This window comes from Schistocerca nitens, chromosome 8 (genome assembly GCF_023898315.1).
Source record: "Schistocerca nitens isolate TAMUIC-IGC-003100 chromosome 8, iqSchNite1.1, whole genome shotgun sequence".
NCBI classification, from domain to species: Eukaryota; Metazoa; Arthropoda; class Insecta; order Orthoptera; family Acrididae; genus Schistocerca; species Schistocerca nitens.
In genome coordinates this window covers 64,774,001-64,792,114 of record NC_064621.1, presented here as the reverse complement: position 1 = coordinate 64,792,114, position 18,114 = coordinate 64,774,001, and positions in this window count along the sequence as shown.

Below are 18,114 nucleotides of genomic sequence, written 5' to 3'. Positions count from 1 at the left end.
ACTAACTCGTTTTTTCCTCACAGCAGGTCAACTTGTGTGTGGTAGCAACATTACGATCCCATTGAGTACATTTTTGGAGAAAGGGACATCTGTTGCACCACGGGGTGGGAGGAGGGTGCACAGCAGGACACATTTGCTTTCTGTGGTAAGCATTTCTTTCTTTTGGAATTTTGGTTTTTCATGTTGATTTTAAAATGACCTTTATCATGTTTGAAATGTACAAACTCGTTTTTTCCTCACAGCAGGTCAACTTGTGTGTGGTAGCAACATTACGATCCCATTGAGTACATTTTTGGAGAAAGGGACATCTGTTGCACCACGGGGTGGGAGGAGGGTGCACAGCAGGACACATTTTCTTTCTGTGGTAAGCATTTCTTTCTTTTGGAATTTTGGTTTTTCATGTTGATTTTAAAATGACCTTTATCATGTTTGAAATGTACTAACTCGTATTTTCCTCACAGCAGGTCAACTTGTGTGTGGTAGCAACATTACGATCCCATTGAGTACATTTTTGGAGAAAGGGACATCTGTTGCACCACGGGGTGGGAGGAAGGTGCACAGGAGGACACATTCTCTTTCTGTGGTAAGCATTTCTTTCTTTTGGAATTTTGGTTTTTCATGTTGATTTTAAAATGACCTTTATCATGTTTGAAATGTACAAACACGTTTTTTCCTCACAGCAGGTCAACTTGTGTGTGGTAGCAACATTACGATCCCATTGAGTACATTTTTGGAGAAAGGGACATCTGTTGCACCACGGGGTGGGAGGGGGTGCACAGCAGGACACATTTTCTTTCTGTGGTAAGCATTTCGTTCTTTTGGAATTTTGGTTCTTTATGTTGATTTTAAAATGACCTTTATCATGTTTGAAATGTACTAACTCGTTTTTTCCTCACAGCAGGTCAACTTGTGTGTGGTAGCAACATTACGATCCCATTGAGTACATTTTTGGAGAAAGGGACATCTGTTGCACCACGGGGTGGGAGGAGGGTGCACAGCAGGACACATTTTCTTTCTGTGGTAAGCATTTCTTTCTTTTGGAATTTTGGTTTTTCATGTTGATTTTAAAATGACCTTTATCATGTTTGAAATGTACTAACTCGTTTTTTCCTCACAGCAGGTCAACTTGTGTGTGGTAGCAACATTACGATCCCATTTAGTACATTTTTGGAGAAAGGGACATCTGTTGCACCACGGGGTGGGAGGAGGGTGCACAGCAGGACACATTTTCTTTCTGTGGTAAGCATTTCTTTCTTTTGGAATTTTGGTTTTTCATGTTGATTTTAAAATGACCTTTATCATGTTTGAAATGTACTAACTCGTTTTTTCCTCACAGCAGGTCAACTTGTGTGTGGTAGCAACATTACGATCCCATTGAGTACATTTTTGGAGAAAGGGACATCTGTTGCATCAAGGGGTGGGAGGAGGCTGCACAGCAGGACACATTTTCTTTCTGTGATAAGCATTTTTTTCTTTTTAATTTTGGTTTTTCATGTTGATTTTAAAATGACCTTTATCATGTTTGAAATGTACTAACTCGTTTTTTCCTCACAGCAGGTCAACTTGTGTGTGGTAGCAACATTACGATCCCATTGAGAACATTTTTGGAGAAAGGGACATCTGTTGCACCACGGGGTGGGAGGAGGGTGCACAGCAGGACACATTTTCTTTCTGTGGTAAGCATTTCTTTCTTTTGGAATTTTGGTTTTTCATGTTGATTTTAAAATGACCTTTACCATGTTTGAAATATACTAACTCGGTTTTTCCTCACAGCAGTTCAACTTGTGTGTGGTAGCAACATTACGATCCCATTGAGTACATTTTTGGAGAAAGGGACATCTGTTGCGCCACGGGGTGGGAGGAGGGTGCACAGCAGGACACATTTTCTTTCTGTGGTAAGCATTTCTTTCTTTTGGAATTTTGGTTTTTCATGTTGATTTTAAAATGACCTTTATCATGTTTGAAATGTACTAACTCGTTTTTTCCTCACAGCAGGTCAACTTGTGTGTGGTAGCAACATTACGATCCCATTGAGTACATTTTTGGAGAAAGGGACATCTGTTGCACCACGGGGTGGGAGGAGGGTGCACAGCAGGACACATTTTCTTTCTGTGGTACGCATTTCTTTCTTTTGGAATTTTGGTTTTTCATGTTGATTTTAAAATGACTTTTATCATGTTTGAGATGTGCTAACTCGTTTTTTCCTCACAGCAGGTCAACTTGTGTGTGGTAGCAACATTACGATCCCATTGAGTACATTTTTGGAGAAAGGGACATCTGTTGTACCATGGGGTGGGAGGAGGGTGCACAGCAGGACACATTTTCTTTCTGTGGTAAGCATTTCTTTCTTTTGGAATTTTGGTTTTTCATGTTGATTTTAAAATGACCTATATCATGTTTGAAATGTACTAACTCGTTTTTTCCTCACAGCAGGTCAACTTGTGTGTGGTAGCAACATTACGATCCCATTGAGTACATTTTTGGAGAAAGGGACATCTGTTGCACCACGGGGTGGGAGGAGGGTGCACAGCAGGACACATTTTCTTTCTGTGGTAAGCATTTCTTTCTTTTGGAATTTTGGTTTTTCATGTTGATTTTAAAATGACCTTTATCATGTTTGAAATGTACTAACTCGTTTTTTCCTCACAGCAGGTCAACTTGTGTGTGGTAGCAACATTACGATCCCATTGAGTACATTTTTGGAGAAAGGGACATCTGTTGCACCACGGGGTGGGAGGAGGGTGCACAGCAGGACACATTTTCTTTCTGTGGTAAGCATTTCTTTCTTTTGGAATTTTGGTTTTTCATGTTGATTTTAAAATGACCTTTATCATGTTTGAAATGTACTAACTCGATTTTTCCTCACAGCAGGTCAACTTGTGTGTGGTAGCAACATTACGATCCCATTGAGTACATTTTTGGAGAAAGGGACATCTGTTGCACCACGGGGTGGGAGGAGGGTGCACAGCAGGACACATTTTCTTTCTGTGGTAAGCATTTCTTTCTTTTGGAATTTTGGTTTTTCATGTTGATTTTAAAATGACCTTTATCATGTTTGAAATGTACAAACTCGTTTTTTCCTCACAGCAGGTCAACTTGTGTGTGGTAGCAACATTACGATCCCATTGAGTACATTTTTGGAGAAAGGGACATCTGTTGCACCACGGGGTGGGAGGAGGGTGCACAGCAGGACACATTTTCTTTCTGTGGTAAGCATTTCTTTCTTTTGGAATTTTGGTTTTTCATGTTGATTTTAAAATGACCTCTATCATGTTTGAAATGTACTAACTCGTTTTTTCCTCACAGCAGGTCAACTTGTGTGTGGTAGCAACATTACGATCCCATTGAGTACATTTTTGGAGAAAGGGACATCTGTTGCACCACGGGGTGGGAGGAGGGTGCACAGCAGGACACATTTTCTTTCTGTGGTAAGCATTTCTTTCTTTTGGAATTTTGGTTAGTCATGTTGATTTTAAAATGACCTTTATCATGTTTGAAATGTACTAACTCGTTTTTTCCTCACAGCAGGTCAACTTGTGTGTGGTAGCAACATTACGATCCCATTGAGTACATTTTTGGAGAAAGCGAAATCTGTTGCACCACGGGGTGAGAGGAGGGTGCACAGCAGGACACATTTTCTTTCTGTGGTAAGCATTTCTTTCTTTTGGAATTTTGGTTTTTCATGTTGATTTTAAATTGACCTCTATCATGTTTGAAATGTACTAACTCGTTTTTTCCTCACAGCAGGTCAACTTGTGTGTGGTAGCAACATTACGATCCCATTGAGTACATTTTTGGAGAAAGGGACATCTGTTGCACCACGGGGTGGGAGGAGGGTGCACAGCAGGACACATTTTCTTTCTGTGGTAAGCATTTCTTTCTTTTGGAATTTTGGTTTTTCATGTTGATTTTAAAATGACCTTTATCATGTTTGAAATGTACTAACTCGTTTTTTCCTCACAGCAGGTCAACTTGTGTGTGGTAGCAACATTACGATCCCATTGAGTACATTTTTGGAGAAAGGGACATCTGTTGCACCACGGGGTGGTAGGAGGGTGCACAGCAGGACACATTTTCTTTCTGTGGTAAGCATTTCTTTCTTTTGGAATTTTGGTTTTTCATGTTGATTTTAAAATGACCTTTATCATGTTTGAAATGTACTAACTCGTTTTTTCCTCACAGAAGGTCAACTTGTGTGTGGTAGCAACATTACGATCCCATTGAGTACATTTGTGGAGAAAGCGAAATCTGTTGCACCACGGGGTGAGAGGAGGGTGCACAGTAGGACACATTTTCTTTCTGTGGTAAGCATTTCTTTCTTTTGGAATTTTGGTTTTTCATGTTGATTTTAAAATGACCTTTATCATGTTTGAAATGTACTAACTCGTTTTTTCCTCACAGCAGGTCAACTTGTGTGTGGTAGCAACATTACGATCCCATTGAGTACATTTTTGGAGAAAGGGACATCTGTTGCACCACGGTTTGGGAGGAGGGTGCACAGCAGGACACATTTTCTTTCTGTGGTAAGCATTTCTTTCTTTTGGAATTTTGGTTTTTCATGTTGATTTTAAAATGACCTTTATCATGTTTGAAATGTACTAACTCGTTTTTTCCTCACAGCAGGTCAACTTGAGTGAGGTAGCAACATTACGATCCCATTGAGTACATTTTTGGAGAAAGGGACATCTGTTGCGCCACGGGGTGGGAGGAGGGTGCACAGCAGGACACATTTTCTTTCTGTGGTAAGCATTTCTTTCTTTTGGAATTTTGGTTTTTCATGTTGATTTTAAAATGACCTTTATCATGTTTGAAATGTACTAACTCGTTTTTTCCTCACAGCAGGTCAACTTGTGTGTGGTAGCAACATTACGATCCCATTGAGTACATTTTTGGAGAAAGGGACATCTGTTGCACCACGGGGTGGGAGGAGGGTGCACAGCAGGACACATTTTCTTTCTGTGGTAAGCATTTCTTTCTTTTGGAATTTTGGTTTTTCATGTTGATTTTAAAATGACCTTTATCATGTTTGAAATGTACTAACTCGTTTTTTCCTCACAGCAGGTCAACTTTGTGTGGTAGCAACATTACGATCCCATTGAGTACAGTTTTGGAGAAAGGGACATCTGTTGCACCACGGGGTGGGAGGAGGGTGCACAGCAGGACACATTTTCTTTCTGTGGTAAGCATTTCTTTCTTTTGGAATTTTGGTTTTTCATGTTGATTTTAAAATGACCTTTATCATGTTTGAAATGTACTAACTCGTTTTTTCCTCACAGCAGGTCAGCTTGTGTGTGGTAGCAACATTACGATCCCATTGAGTACATTTTTGGAGAAAGGGACATCTGTTGCACCACGGGGTGGGAGGAGGGTGCACAGCAGGACACATTTTCTTTCTGTGGTAAGCATTTCTTTCTTTTGGAATTTTGGTTTTTTATGTTGATTTTAAAATGACCTTTATCATGTTTGAAATGTACTAACTCGTTTTTTCCTCACAGCAGGTCAACTTGTGTGTGGTAGCAACATTACGATCCCATTGAGTACATTTTTGGAGAAAGGGACATCTGTTGCACCATGGGGTGGGAGGAGGGTGCACAGCAGGACACATTTTCTTTCTGTGGTAAGCATTTCTTTCTTTTGGAATTTTGGTTTTTTATGTTGATTTTAAAATGACCTTTATCATGTTTGAAATGTACTAACTCGTTTTTTCTCACAGCAGGTCCACTTGAGTGAGGTAGCAACATTACGATCCCATTGAGTACATTTTTGGAGAAAGGGACATCTGTTGCGCCACGGGGTGGGAGGAGGGTGCACAGCAGGACACATTTTCTTTCTGTGGTAAGCATTTCATTCTTTTGGAATTTTGGTTTTTCATGTTGATTTTAAAATGACCTTTATCATGTTTGAAATGTACTAACTCGTTTTTTCCTCACAGCAGGTCAACTTGTGTGTGGTAGCAACATTACGATCCCATTGAGTACATTTTTGGAGAAAGGGACATCTGTTGCACCACGGGGTGGGAGGAGGGTGCACAGCACGACACATTTTCTTTCTGTGGTAAGCATTTCTTTCTTTTGGAATTTTGGTTTTTCATGTTGATTTTAAAATGACCTTTATCATGTTTGAAATGTACTAACTCGTTTTTTCCTCACAGCAGGTCAACTTTGTGTGGTAGCAACATTACGATCCCATTGAGTACATTTTTGGAGAAAGGGACATCTGTTGCGCCACGGGGTGGGAGGAGGGTGCACAGCAGGACACATTTTCTTTCTGTGGTAAGCATTTCTTTCTTTTGGAATTTTGGTTTTTCATGTTGATTTTAAAATGACCTTTATCATGTTTGAAATGTACTAACTCGATTTTTCCTCACAGCAGGTCAACTTGTGTGTGGTAGCAACATTACGATCCCATTGAGTACATTTTTGGAGAAAGGGACATCTGTTGCACCACGGGGTGGGAGGAGGGTGCACAGCAGGACACATTTTCTTTCTGTGGTAAGCATTTCTTTCTTTTGGAATTTTGGTTTTTCATGTTGATTTTAAAATGACCTTTATCATGTTTGAAATGTACTAACTCGTTTTTTCCTCACAGCAGGTCAACTTGTGTGTGGTAGCAACATTACGATCCCATTGAGTACATTTTTGGAGAAAGGGACATCTGTTGCACCACGGGGTGGGAGGAGGGTGCACAGCAGGACACATTTTCTTTCTGTGGTAAGCATTTCTTTCTTTTGGAATTTTGGTTTTTCATGTTGATTTTAAAATGACCTTTATCATGTTTGAAATGTAATAACTCGTTTTTTCCTCACAGCAGGTCAACTTGTGTGTGGTAGCAACATTACGATCCCATTAAGTACATTTTTGGAGAAAGGGACATCTGTTGCACCACGGGGTGGGAGGAGGGTGCACAGCAGGACACATTTTCTTTCTGTGGTAAGCATTTCTTTCTTTTGGAATTTTGGTTTTTCATGTTGATTTTAAAATGACCTTTATCATGTTTGAAATGTACTAACTCGTTTTTTCCTCACAGCAGGTCAACTTGTGTGTGGTAGCAACATTACGATCCCATTGAGTACATTTTTGGAGAAAGGGACATCTGTTGCACCACGGTTTGGGAGGAGGGTGCACAGCAGGACACATTTTCTTTCTGTGGTAAGCATTTCTTTCTTTTGGAATTTTGGTTTTTCATGTTGATTTTAAAATGACCTTTATCATGTTTGAAATGTACAAACTCGTTTTTTCCTCACAGCAGGTCAACTTGAGTGAGGTAGCAACATTACGATCCCATTGAGTACATTTTTGGAGAAAGGGACATCTGTTGCGCCACGGGGTGGGAGGAGGGTGCACAGCAGGACACATTTTCTTTCTGTGGTAAGCATTTCTTTCTTTTGGAATTTTGGTTTTTCATGTTGATTTTAAAATGACCTTTATCATGTTTGAAATGTACTAACTCGTTTTTTCCTCACAGCAGGTCAGCTTGTGTGTGGTAGCAACATTACGATCCCATTGAGTACATTTTTGGAGAAAGGGACATCTGTTGCACCACGGGGTGGGAGGAGGGTGCACAGCAGGACACATTTTCTTTCTGTGGTAAGCATTTCTTTCTTTTGGAATTTTGGTTTTTTATGTTGATTTTAAAATGACCTTTATCATGTTTGAAATGTACTAACTCGTTTTTTCCTCACAGCAGGTCAACTTGTGTGTGGTAGCAACATTACGATCCCATTGAGTACATTTTTGGAGAAAGGGACATCTGTTGCACCACGGGGTGGGAGGAGGGTGCACAGCAGGACACATTTTCTTTCTGTGGTAAGCATTTCTTTCTTTTGGAATTTTGGTTTTTTATGTTGATTTTAAAATGACCTTTATCATGTTTGAAATGTACTAACTCGTTTTTTCCTCACAGCAGGTCAACTTGAGTGAGGTAGCAACATTACGATCCCATTGAGTACATTTTTGGAGAAAGGGACATCTGTTGCGCCACGGGGTGGGAGGAGGGTGCACAGCAGGACACATTTTCTTTCTGTGGTAAGCATTTCTTTCTTTTGGAATTTTGGTTTTTCATGTTGATTTTAAAATGACCTTTATCATGTTTGAAATGTACTAACTCGTTTTTTCCTCACAGCAGGTCAACTTGTGTGTGGTAGCAACATTACGATCCCATTGAGTACATTTTTGGAGAAAGGGACATCTGTTGCACCACGGGGTGGGAGGAGGGTGCACAGCGCGACACATTTTCTTTCTGTGGTAAGCATTTCTTTCTTTTGGAATTTTGGTTTTTCATGTTGATTTTAAAATGACCTTTATCATGTTTGAAATGTACTAACTCGATTTTTCCTCACAGCAGGTCAACTTGTGTGTGGTAGCAACATTACGATCCCATTGAGTACATTTTTGGAGAAAGGGACATCTGTTGCACCACGGGGTGGGAGGAGGGTGCACAGCGCGACACATTTTCTTTCTGTGGTAAGCATTTCTTTCTTTTGGTATTTTGGTTTTTCATGTTGATTTTAAAATGACCTTTATCATGTTTGAAATGTACTAACTCGATTTTTCCTCACAGCAGGTCAACTTGTGTGTGGTAGCAACATTACGATCCCATTGAGTACATTTTTGGAGAAAGGGACATCTGTTGCACCACGGGGTGGGAGGAGGGTGCACAGCAGGACACATTTTCTTTCTGTGGTAAGCATATCTTTCTTTTGGAATTTTGGTTTTTCATGTTGATTTTAAAATGACCTTTATCATGTTTGAAATGTACTAACTCGTTTTTTCCTCACAGCAGGTCAACTTGTGTGTGGTAGCAACATTACGATCCCATTGAGTACATTTTTGGAGAAAGGGACATCTGTTGCACCACGGGGTGGGAGGAGGGTGCACAGCAGGACACATTTTCTTTCTGTGGTAAGCATTTCTTTCTTTTGGAATTTTGGTTTTTCATGTTGATTTTAAAATGACCTTTATCATGTTTGAAATGTACTAACTCGTTTTTTCCTCACAGCAGGTCAACTTGTGTGTGGTAGCAACATTACGATCCCATTGAGTACATTTTTGGAGAAAGGGACATCTGTTGCACCACGGGGTGGGAGGAGGGTGCACAGCGCGACACATTTTCTTTCTGTGGTAAGCATTTCTTTCTTTTGGTATTTTGGTTTTTCATGTTGATTTTAAAATGACCTTTATCATGTTTGAAATGTACTAACTCGATTTTTCCTCACAGCAGGTCAACTTGTGTGTGGTAGCAACATTACGATCCCATTGAGTACATTTTTGGAGAAAGGGACATCTGTTGCACCACGGGGTGGGAGGAGGGTGCACAGCACGACACATTTTCTTTCTGTGGTAAGCATATCTTTCTTTTGGAATTTTGGTTTTTCATGTTGATTTTAAAATGACCTTTATCATGTTTGAAATGTACAAACTCGTTTTTTCCTCACAGCAGGTCAACTTGTGTGTGGTAGCAACATTACGATCCCATTGAGTACATTTTTGGAGAAAGGGACATCTGTTGCACCACGGGGTGGGAGGAGGGTGCACAGCAGGACACATTTTCTTTCTGTGGTAAGCATTTCTTTCTTTTGGAATTTTGGTTTTTCATGTTGATTTTAAAATGACCTTTATCATGTTTGAAATGTACTAACTCGTTTTTTCCTCACAGCAGGTCAACTTGTGTGTGGTAGCAACATTATGATCCCATTAAGTACATTTTTGGAGAAAGGGACATCTGTTGCACCACGGGGTGGGAGGAGGGTGCACAGCAGGACACATTTCCTTTCTGTGGTAAGCATTTCTTTCTTTTGGAATTTTGGTTTTTCATGTTGATTTTAAAATGACCTTTATCATGTTTGAAATGTACAAACTCGTTTTTTCCTCACAGCAGGTCAACTTGTGTGTGGTAGCAACATTACGATCCCATTGAGTACATTTTTGGAGAAAGGGACATCTGTTGCACCACGGGGTGGGAGGAGGGTGCACAGCAGGACACATTTTCTTTCTGTGGTAAGCATTTCTTTCTTTCGGAATTTTGGTTTTTCATGTTGATTTTAAAATGACCTTTATCATGTTTGAAACGTAATAACTCGTTTTTTCCTCACAGCAGGTCAACTTGTGTGTGGTAGCAACAATACGATCCCATTAAGTACATTTTTGGAGAAAGGGACATCTGTTGCACCACGGGGTGGGAGGAGGGTGCACAGCAGGACACATTTTCTTTCTGTGGTAAGCATTTCTTTCTTTTGGAATTTTGGTTTTTCATGTTGATTTTAAAATGACCTTTATCATGTTTGAAATGTACTAACTCGTTTTTTCCTCACAGCAGGTCAACTTGTGTGTGGTAGCAACATTACGATCCCATTGAGTACATTTTTGGAGAAAGGGACATCTGTTGCACCATGGGGTGGGAGGAGGCTGCACAGCAGGACACATTTTCTTTCTGTGGTAAGCATTTCTTTCTTTTGGAATTTTGGTTTTTCAGTTGATTTTAAAATGACCTTTATCATGTTTGAAATGTACAAACTCGTTTTTTCCTCACAGCAGGTCAACTTGTGTGTGGTAGCAACATTACGATCCCATTGAGTACATTTTTGGAGAAAGGAACATCTGTTGCACCACAGGGAGGGAGGAGGGTGCACAGCAGGACACATTTCCTTTCTGTGGTAAGCATTTCTTTCTTTTGGAATTTTGGTTTTTCATGTTGATTTTAAAATGACCTTTATCATGTTTGAAATGTACTAACTCATTTTTTCCTCACAGCAGGTCAACTTGTGTGTGGTAGCAACATTACGATCCCATTGAGTACATTTTTGGAGAAAGGGACATCTGTTGCACCACGGGGTGGGACGAGGGTGCACAGCAGGACACATTTTCTTTCTGTGGTAAGCATTTCTTTCTTTTGGAATTTTGGTTTTTCATGTTGATTTTAAAATGACCTTTATCATGTTTGATATGTACTAACTCGTTTTTTCCTCACAGCAGGTCAACTTGTGTGTGGTAGCTACATTACAATCCCATTGAGTACATTTTTGGAGAAAGGGACATCTGTTGCACCACGGGGTGGGAGGAGGGTGCACAGCAGGACACATTTTCTTTCTGTGGTAAGCATTTCTTTCTTTTGGAATTTTGGTTTTTCATGTTGATTTTAAAATGACCTTTATCATGTTTGAAATGTACTAACTCGTTTTTTCCTCACAGCAGGTCAACTTGTGTGTGGTAGCAACATTACGATCCCATTGAGTACATTTTTGGAGAAAGGGACATCTGTTGCACCACGGGGTGGGACGAGGGTGCACAGCAGGACACATTTTCTTTCTGTGGTAAGCATTTCTTTCTTTTGGAATTTTGGTTTTTCATGTTGATTTTAAAATGACCTTTATCATGTTTGAAATGTACTAACTCGTTTTTTCCTCACAGCAGGTCAACTTGTGTGTGGTAGCAACATTACGAACCCATTGAGTACATTTTTGGAGAAAGGGACATCTGTTGCACCACGGGGTGGGAGGAGGGTGCACAGCAGGACACATTTTCTTTCTGTGGTAAGCATTTCTTTCTTTTGGAATTTTGGTTTTTCATGTTGATTTTTAAATGACCTTTATCATGTTTGAAATGTACTAACTCGTTTTTTCCTCACAGCAGGTCAACTTGTGTGTGGTAGCAACATTACGATCCCATTGAGTACATTTTTGGAGAAAGGGACATCTGTTGCACCACGGGGTGGGAGGAGGGTGCACAGCAGGACACATTTTCTTTCTGTGGTAAGCATTTCTTTCTTTTGGAATTTTGGTTTTTCATGTTGATTTTAAAATGACCTTTATCATGTTTGAAATGTACTAACTCGTTTTTTCCTCACAGCAGGTCAAGTTGTGTGTGGTAGCAACATTACGATCCCATTGAGTACATTTTTGGAGAAAGGGACATCTGTTGCACCACGGGGTGGGAGGAGGGTGCACAGCACGACACATTTTCTTTCTGTGGTAAGCATTTCTTTCTTTTGGAATTTTGGTTCTTTATGTTCAATTTTAAAATGACCTTTATCATGTTTGAAATGTACTAACTCGTTTTTTCCTCACAGCAGGTCAACTTGTGTGTGGTAGCAACATTACGATCCCATTGAGTACATTTTTGGAGAAAGGGACATCTGTTGCACCACGGGGTGGGAGGAGGGTGCACAGCAGGACACATTTTCTTTCTGTGGTAAGCATTTCTTTCTTTTGGAATTTTGGTTTTTCATGTTGATTTTAAAATGACCTTTATCATGTTTGAAATGTACTAACTCGTTTTTTCCTCACAGCAGGTCAACTTGTGTGTGGTAGCAACATTACGATCCCATTGAGTACATTTTTGGAGAAAGGGACATCTGTTGCACCACGGGGTGGGAGGAGGGTGCACAGCACGACACATTTTCTTTCTGTGGTAAGCATTTCTTTCTTTTGGAATTTTGGTTTTTCATGTTGATTTTAAAATGACCTTTATCATGTTTGAAATGTACTAACTCGTTTTTTCCTCACAGCAGGTCAACTTGTGTGTGGTAGCAACATTACGATCCCATTGAGTACATTTTTGGAGAAAGGGACATCTGTTGCACCACGGGGTGGGAGGAGGGTGCACAGCAGGACACATTTTCTTTCTGTGGTAAGCATTTCTTTCTTTTGGAATTTTGGTTTTTCATGTTGATTTTAAAATGACCTTTATCATGTTTGAAATGTACTAACTCGTTTTTTCCTCACAGCAGGTCAACTTGTGTGTGGTAGCAACATTACGATCCCATTGAGTACATTTTTGGAGAAAGGGACATCTGTTGCACCATGGGGTGGGAGGAGGCTGCACAGCAGGACACATTTTCTTTCTGTGGTAAGCATTTCTTTCTTTTGGAATTTTGGTTTTTCATGTTGATTTTAAAATGACCTTTATCATGTTTGAAATGTACTAACTCGTTTTTTCCTCACAGCACGTCAACTTGTGTGTGGTAGCAACATTACGATCCCATTGAGTACATTTTTGGAGAAAGGGACATCTGTTGCTCCACGGGGTGGGAGAAGGGTGCACAGCAGGACACATTTTCTTTCTGTGGTAAGCATTTCTTTCTTTTGGAATTTTGGTTTTTCATGTTGATTTTAAAATGACCTTTATCATGTTTGAAATGTACTAACTCGTTTTTTCCTCACAGCAGGTCAACTTGTGTGTGGTAGCAACATTACGATCCCATTGAGTACATTTTTGGAGAAAGGGACATCTGTTGCACCACGGGGTGGGAGGAGGGTGCACAGCAGGACACATTTTCTTTCTTTGGTAAGCATTTCTTTCTTTTGGAATTTTGGTTTTTCATGTTGATTTTAAAATGACCTTTATCATGTTTGAAATGTACTAACTCGTTTTTTCCTCACAGCAGGACAACTTGTGTGTGGTAGCAACATTACGATCCCATTGAGTACATTTTTGGAGAAAGGGACATCTGTTGCACCACGGGGTGGGAGGAGGGTGCACAGCAGGACACATTTTCTTTCTGTGGTAAGCATTTCTTTCTTTTGGAATTTTGGTTTTTCATGTTGATTTTAAAATGACCTTTATCATGTTTGAAATGTACTAACTCGTTTTTTCCTCACAGCAGGTCAACTTGTGTGTGGTAGCAACATTACGATCCCATTGAGTACATTTTTGGAGAAAGGGACATCTGTTGCACCACGGGGTGGGAGGGGGTGCACAGCAGGACACATTTTCTTTCTGTGGTAAGCATTTCTTTCTTTTGGAATTTTGGTTCTTTATGTTGATTTTAAAATGACCTTTATCATGTTTGAAATGTACTAACTCGTTTTTTCCTCACAGCAGGTCAACTTGTGTGTGGTAGCAACATTACGATCCCATTGAGTACATTTTTGGAGAAAGCGAAATCTGTTGTACCACGGGGTGGGAGGAGGGTGCGCAGGAGGACACATTTTCTTTCTGTGGTAAGCATTTCTTTCTTTTGGAATTTTGGTTTTTCATGTTGATTTTAAAATGACCTTTATCATGTTTGAAATGTACTAACTCGTTTTTTCCTCACAGCAGGTCAACTTGTGTGTGGTAGCAACATTACGATCCCATTGAGTACATTTTTGGAGAAAGGGACATCTGTTGCACCACGGGGTGGGAGGAGGGTGCACAGCAGGACACATTTTCTTTCTGTGGTAAGCATTTCTTTCTTTTGGAATTTTGGTTTTTCATGTTGATTTTAAAATGACCTTTATCACGTTTGAAATGTACTAACTCGTTTTTTCCTCACAGCAGGTCAACTTGTGTGTGGTAGCAACATTACGATCCCATTGAGTACATTTTTGGAGAAAGGGACATCTGTTGCACCACGGGGTGGGAGGAAGGTGCACAGCAGGACACATTTTCTTTCTGTGGTAAGCATTTCTTTCTTTTGGAATTTTGGTTTTTCATGTTGATTTTAAAATGACCTTTATCATGTTTGAAATGTACAAACTCGTTTTTTCCTCACAGCAGGTCAACTTGTGTGTGGTAGCAACATTACGATCCCATTGAGTACATTTTTGGAGAAAGGGACATCTGTTGCACCACGGGGTGGGAGGAGGGTGCACAGCAGGACACATTTTCTTTCTGTGGTAAGCATTTCTTTCTTTTGGAATTTTGGTTTTTCATGTTGATTTTAAAATGACCTTTATCATGTTTGAAATGTACTAACTCGTTTTTTCCTCACAGCAGGTCAACTTGTGTGTGGTAGCAACATTACGATCCCATTGAGTACATTTTTGGAGAAAGGGACATCTGTTGCATCAAGGGGTGGGAGGAGGCTGCACAGCAGGACACATTTTCTTTCTGTGATAAGCATTTTTTTCTTTTTAATTTTGGTTTTTCATGTTGATTTTAAAATGACCTTTATCATGTTTGAAATGTACTAACTCGTTTTTTCCTCACAGCAGGTCAACTTGTGTGTGGTAGCAACATTACGATCCCATTGAGAACATTTTTGGAGAAAGGGACATCTGTTGCACCACGGGGTGGGAGGAGGGTGCACAGCAGGACACATTTTCTTTCTGTGGTAAGCATTTCTTTCTTTTGGAATTTTGGTTTTTCATGTTGATTTTAAAATGACCTTTACCATGTTTGAAATATACTAACTCGTTTTTTCCTCACAGCAGTTCAACTTGTGTGTGGTAGCAACATTACGATCCCATTGAGTACATTTTTGGAGAAAGGGACATCTGTTGCGCCACGGGGTGGGAGGAGGGTGCACAGCAGGACACATTTTCTTTCTGTGGTAAGCATTTCTTTCTTTTGGAATTTTGGTTTTTCATGTTGATTTTAAAATGACCTTTATCATGTTTGAAATGTACTAACTCGTTTTTTCCTCACAGCAGGTCAACTTGTGTGTGGTAGCAACATTACGATCCCATTGAGTACATTTTTGGAGAAAGGGACATCTGTTGCACCACGGGGTGGGAGGAGGGTGCACAGCAGGACACATTTTCTTTCTGTGGTACGCATTTCTTTCTTTTGGAATTTTGGTTTTTCATGTTGATTTTAAAATGACCTTTATCATGTTTGAAATGTACTAACTCGTTTTTTCCTCACAGCAGGTCTACTTGTGTGTGGTAGCAACATTACGATCCCATTGAGTACATTTTTGGAGAAAGGGACATCTGTTGTACCATGGGGTGGGAGGAGGGTGCACAGCAGGACACATTTTCTTTCTGTGGTAAGCATTTCTTTCTTTTGGAATTTTGGTTTTTCATGTTGATTTTAAAATGACCTATATCATGTTTGAAATGTACTAACTCGTTTTTCCTCACAGCACGTCAACTTGTGTGTGGTAGCAACATTACGATCCCATTGAGTACATTTTTGGAGAAAGGGACATCTGTTGCACCACGGGGTGGGAGCAGGGTGCACAGCAGGACACATTTTCTTTCTGTGGTAAGCATTTCTTTCTTTTGGAATTTTGGTTTTTCATGTTGATTTTAAAATGACCTTTATCATGTTTGAAATGTACTAACTCGTTTTTTCCTCACAGCAGGTCAACTTGTGTGTGGTAGCAACATTACGATCCCATTGAGTACATTTTTGGAGAAAGGGACATCTGTTGCACCACGGGGTGGGAGGAGGGTGCACAGCAGGACACATTTTCTTTCTGTGGTAAGCATTTCTTTCTTTTGGAATTTTGGTTTTTCATGTTGATTTTAAAATGACCTTTATCATGTTTGAAATGTACTAACTCGATTTTTCCTCACAGCAGGTCAACTTGTGTGTGGTAGCAACATTACGATCCCATTGAGTACATTTTTGGAGAAAGGGACATCTGTTGCACCACGGGGTGGGAGGAGGGTGCACAGCAGGACACATTTTCTTTCTGTGGTAAGCATTTCTTTCTTTTGGAATTTTGGTTTTTCATGTTGATTTTAAAATGACCTTTATCATGTTTGAAATGTACTAACTCGTTTTTTCCTCACAGCAGGTCAACTTGTGTGTGGTAGCAACATTACGATCCCATTGAGTACATTTTTGGAGAAAGGGACATCTGTTGCACCACGGGGTGGGAGGAGGGTGCACAGCAGGACACATTTTCTTTCTGTGGTAAGCATTTCTTTCTTTTGGAATTTTGGTTTTTCATGTTGATTTTAAAATGACCTCTATCATGTTTGAAATGTACTAACTCGTTTTTTCCTCACAGCAGGTCAACTTGTGTGTGGTAGTAACATTACGATCCCATTGAGTACATTTTTGGAGAAAGGGACATCTGTTGCGCCACGGGGTGGGAGGAGGGTGCACAGCAGGACACATTTTCTTTCTGTGGTAAGCATTTCTTTCTTTTGGAATTTTGGTTTTTCATGTTGATTTTAAAATGACCTTTATCATGTTTGAAATGTACTAACTCGTTTTTTCCTCACAGCAGGTCAACATGTGTGTGGTAGCAACATTACGATCCCATTGAGTACATTTTTGGAGAAAGGGACATCTGTTGCACCACGGGGTGGTAGGAGGGTGCACAGCAGGACACATTTTCTTTCTGTGGTACGCATTTCTTTCTTTTGGAATTTTGGTTTTTCATGTTGATTTTAAAATGACCTTTATCATGTTTGAAATGTACTAACTCGTTTTTTCCTCACAGCAGGTCAACTTGTGTGTGGTAGCAACATTACGATCCCATTGAGTACATTTTTGGAGAAAGCGAAATCTGTTGCACCACGGGGTGAGAGGAGGGTTCACAGCAGGACACATTTTATTTCTGTGGTAAGCATTTCTTTCTTTTGGAATTTTGGTTTTTCATGTTGATTTTAAAATGACCTTTATCATGTTTGAAATGTACTAACTCGTTTTTTCCTCACAGCAGGTCAACTTGTGTGTGGTAGCAACATTACGATCCCATTGAGTACATTTTTGGAGAAAGGGACATCTGTTGCACCACGGGGTGGGAGGAGGGTGCACAGCAGGACACATTTTCTTTCTGTGGTAAGCATTTCTTTCTTTTGGAATTTTGGTTTTTCATGTTGATTTTAAAATGACCTTTATCACGTTTGAAATGTACTAACTCGTTTTTTCCTCACAGCAGGTCAACTTGTGTGTGGTAGCAACATTACGATCCCATTGAGTACATTTTTGGAGAAAGGGACATCTGTTGCACCACGGGGTGGGAGGAAGGTGCACAGCAGGACACATTTTCTTTCTGTGGTAAGCATTTCTTTCTTTTGGAATTTTGGTTTTTCATGTTGATTTTAAAATGACCTTTATCATGTTTGAAATGTACAAACTCGTTTTTTCCTCACAGCAGGTCAACTTGTGTGTGGTAGCAACATTACGATCCCATTGAGTACATTTTTGGAGAAAGGGACATCTGTTGCACCACGGGGTGGGAGGAGGGTGCACAGCAGGACACATTTTCTTTCTGTGGTAAGCATTTCTTTCTTTTGGAATTTTGGTTTTTCATGTTGATTTTAAAATGACCTTTATCATGTTTGAAATGTACTAACTCGTTTTTTCCTCACAGCAGGTCAACTTGTGTGTGGTAGCAACATTACGATCCCATTGAGTACATTTTTGGAGAAAGGGACATCTGTTGCATCAAGGGGTGGGAGGAGGCTGCACAGCAGGACACATTTTCTTTCTGTGATAAGCATTTTTTTCTTTT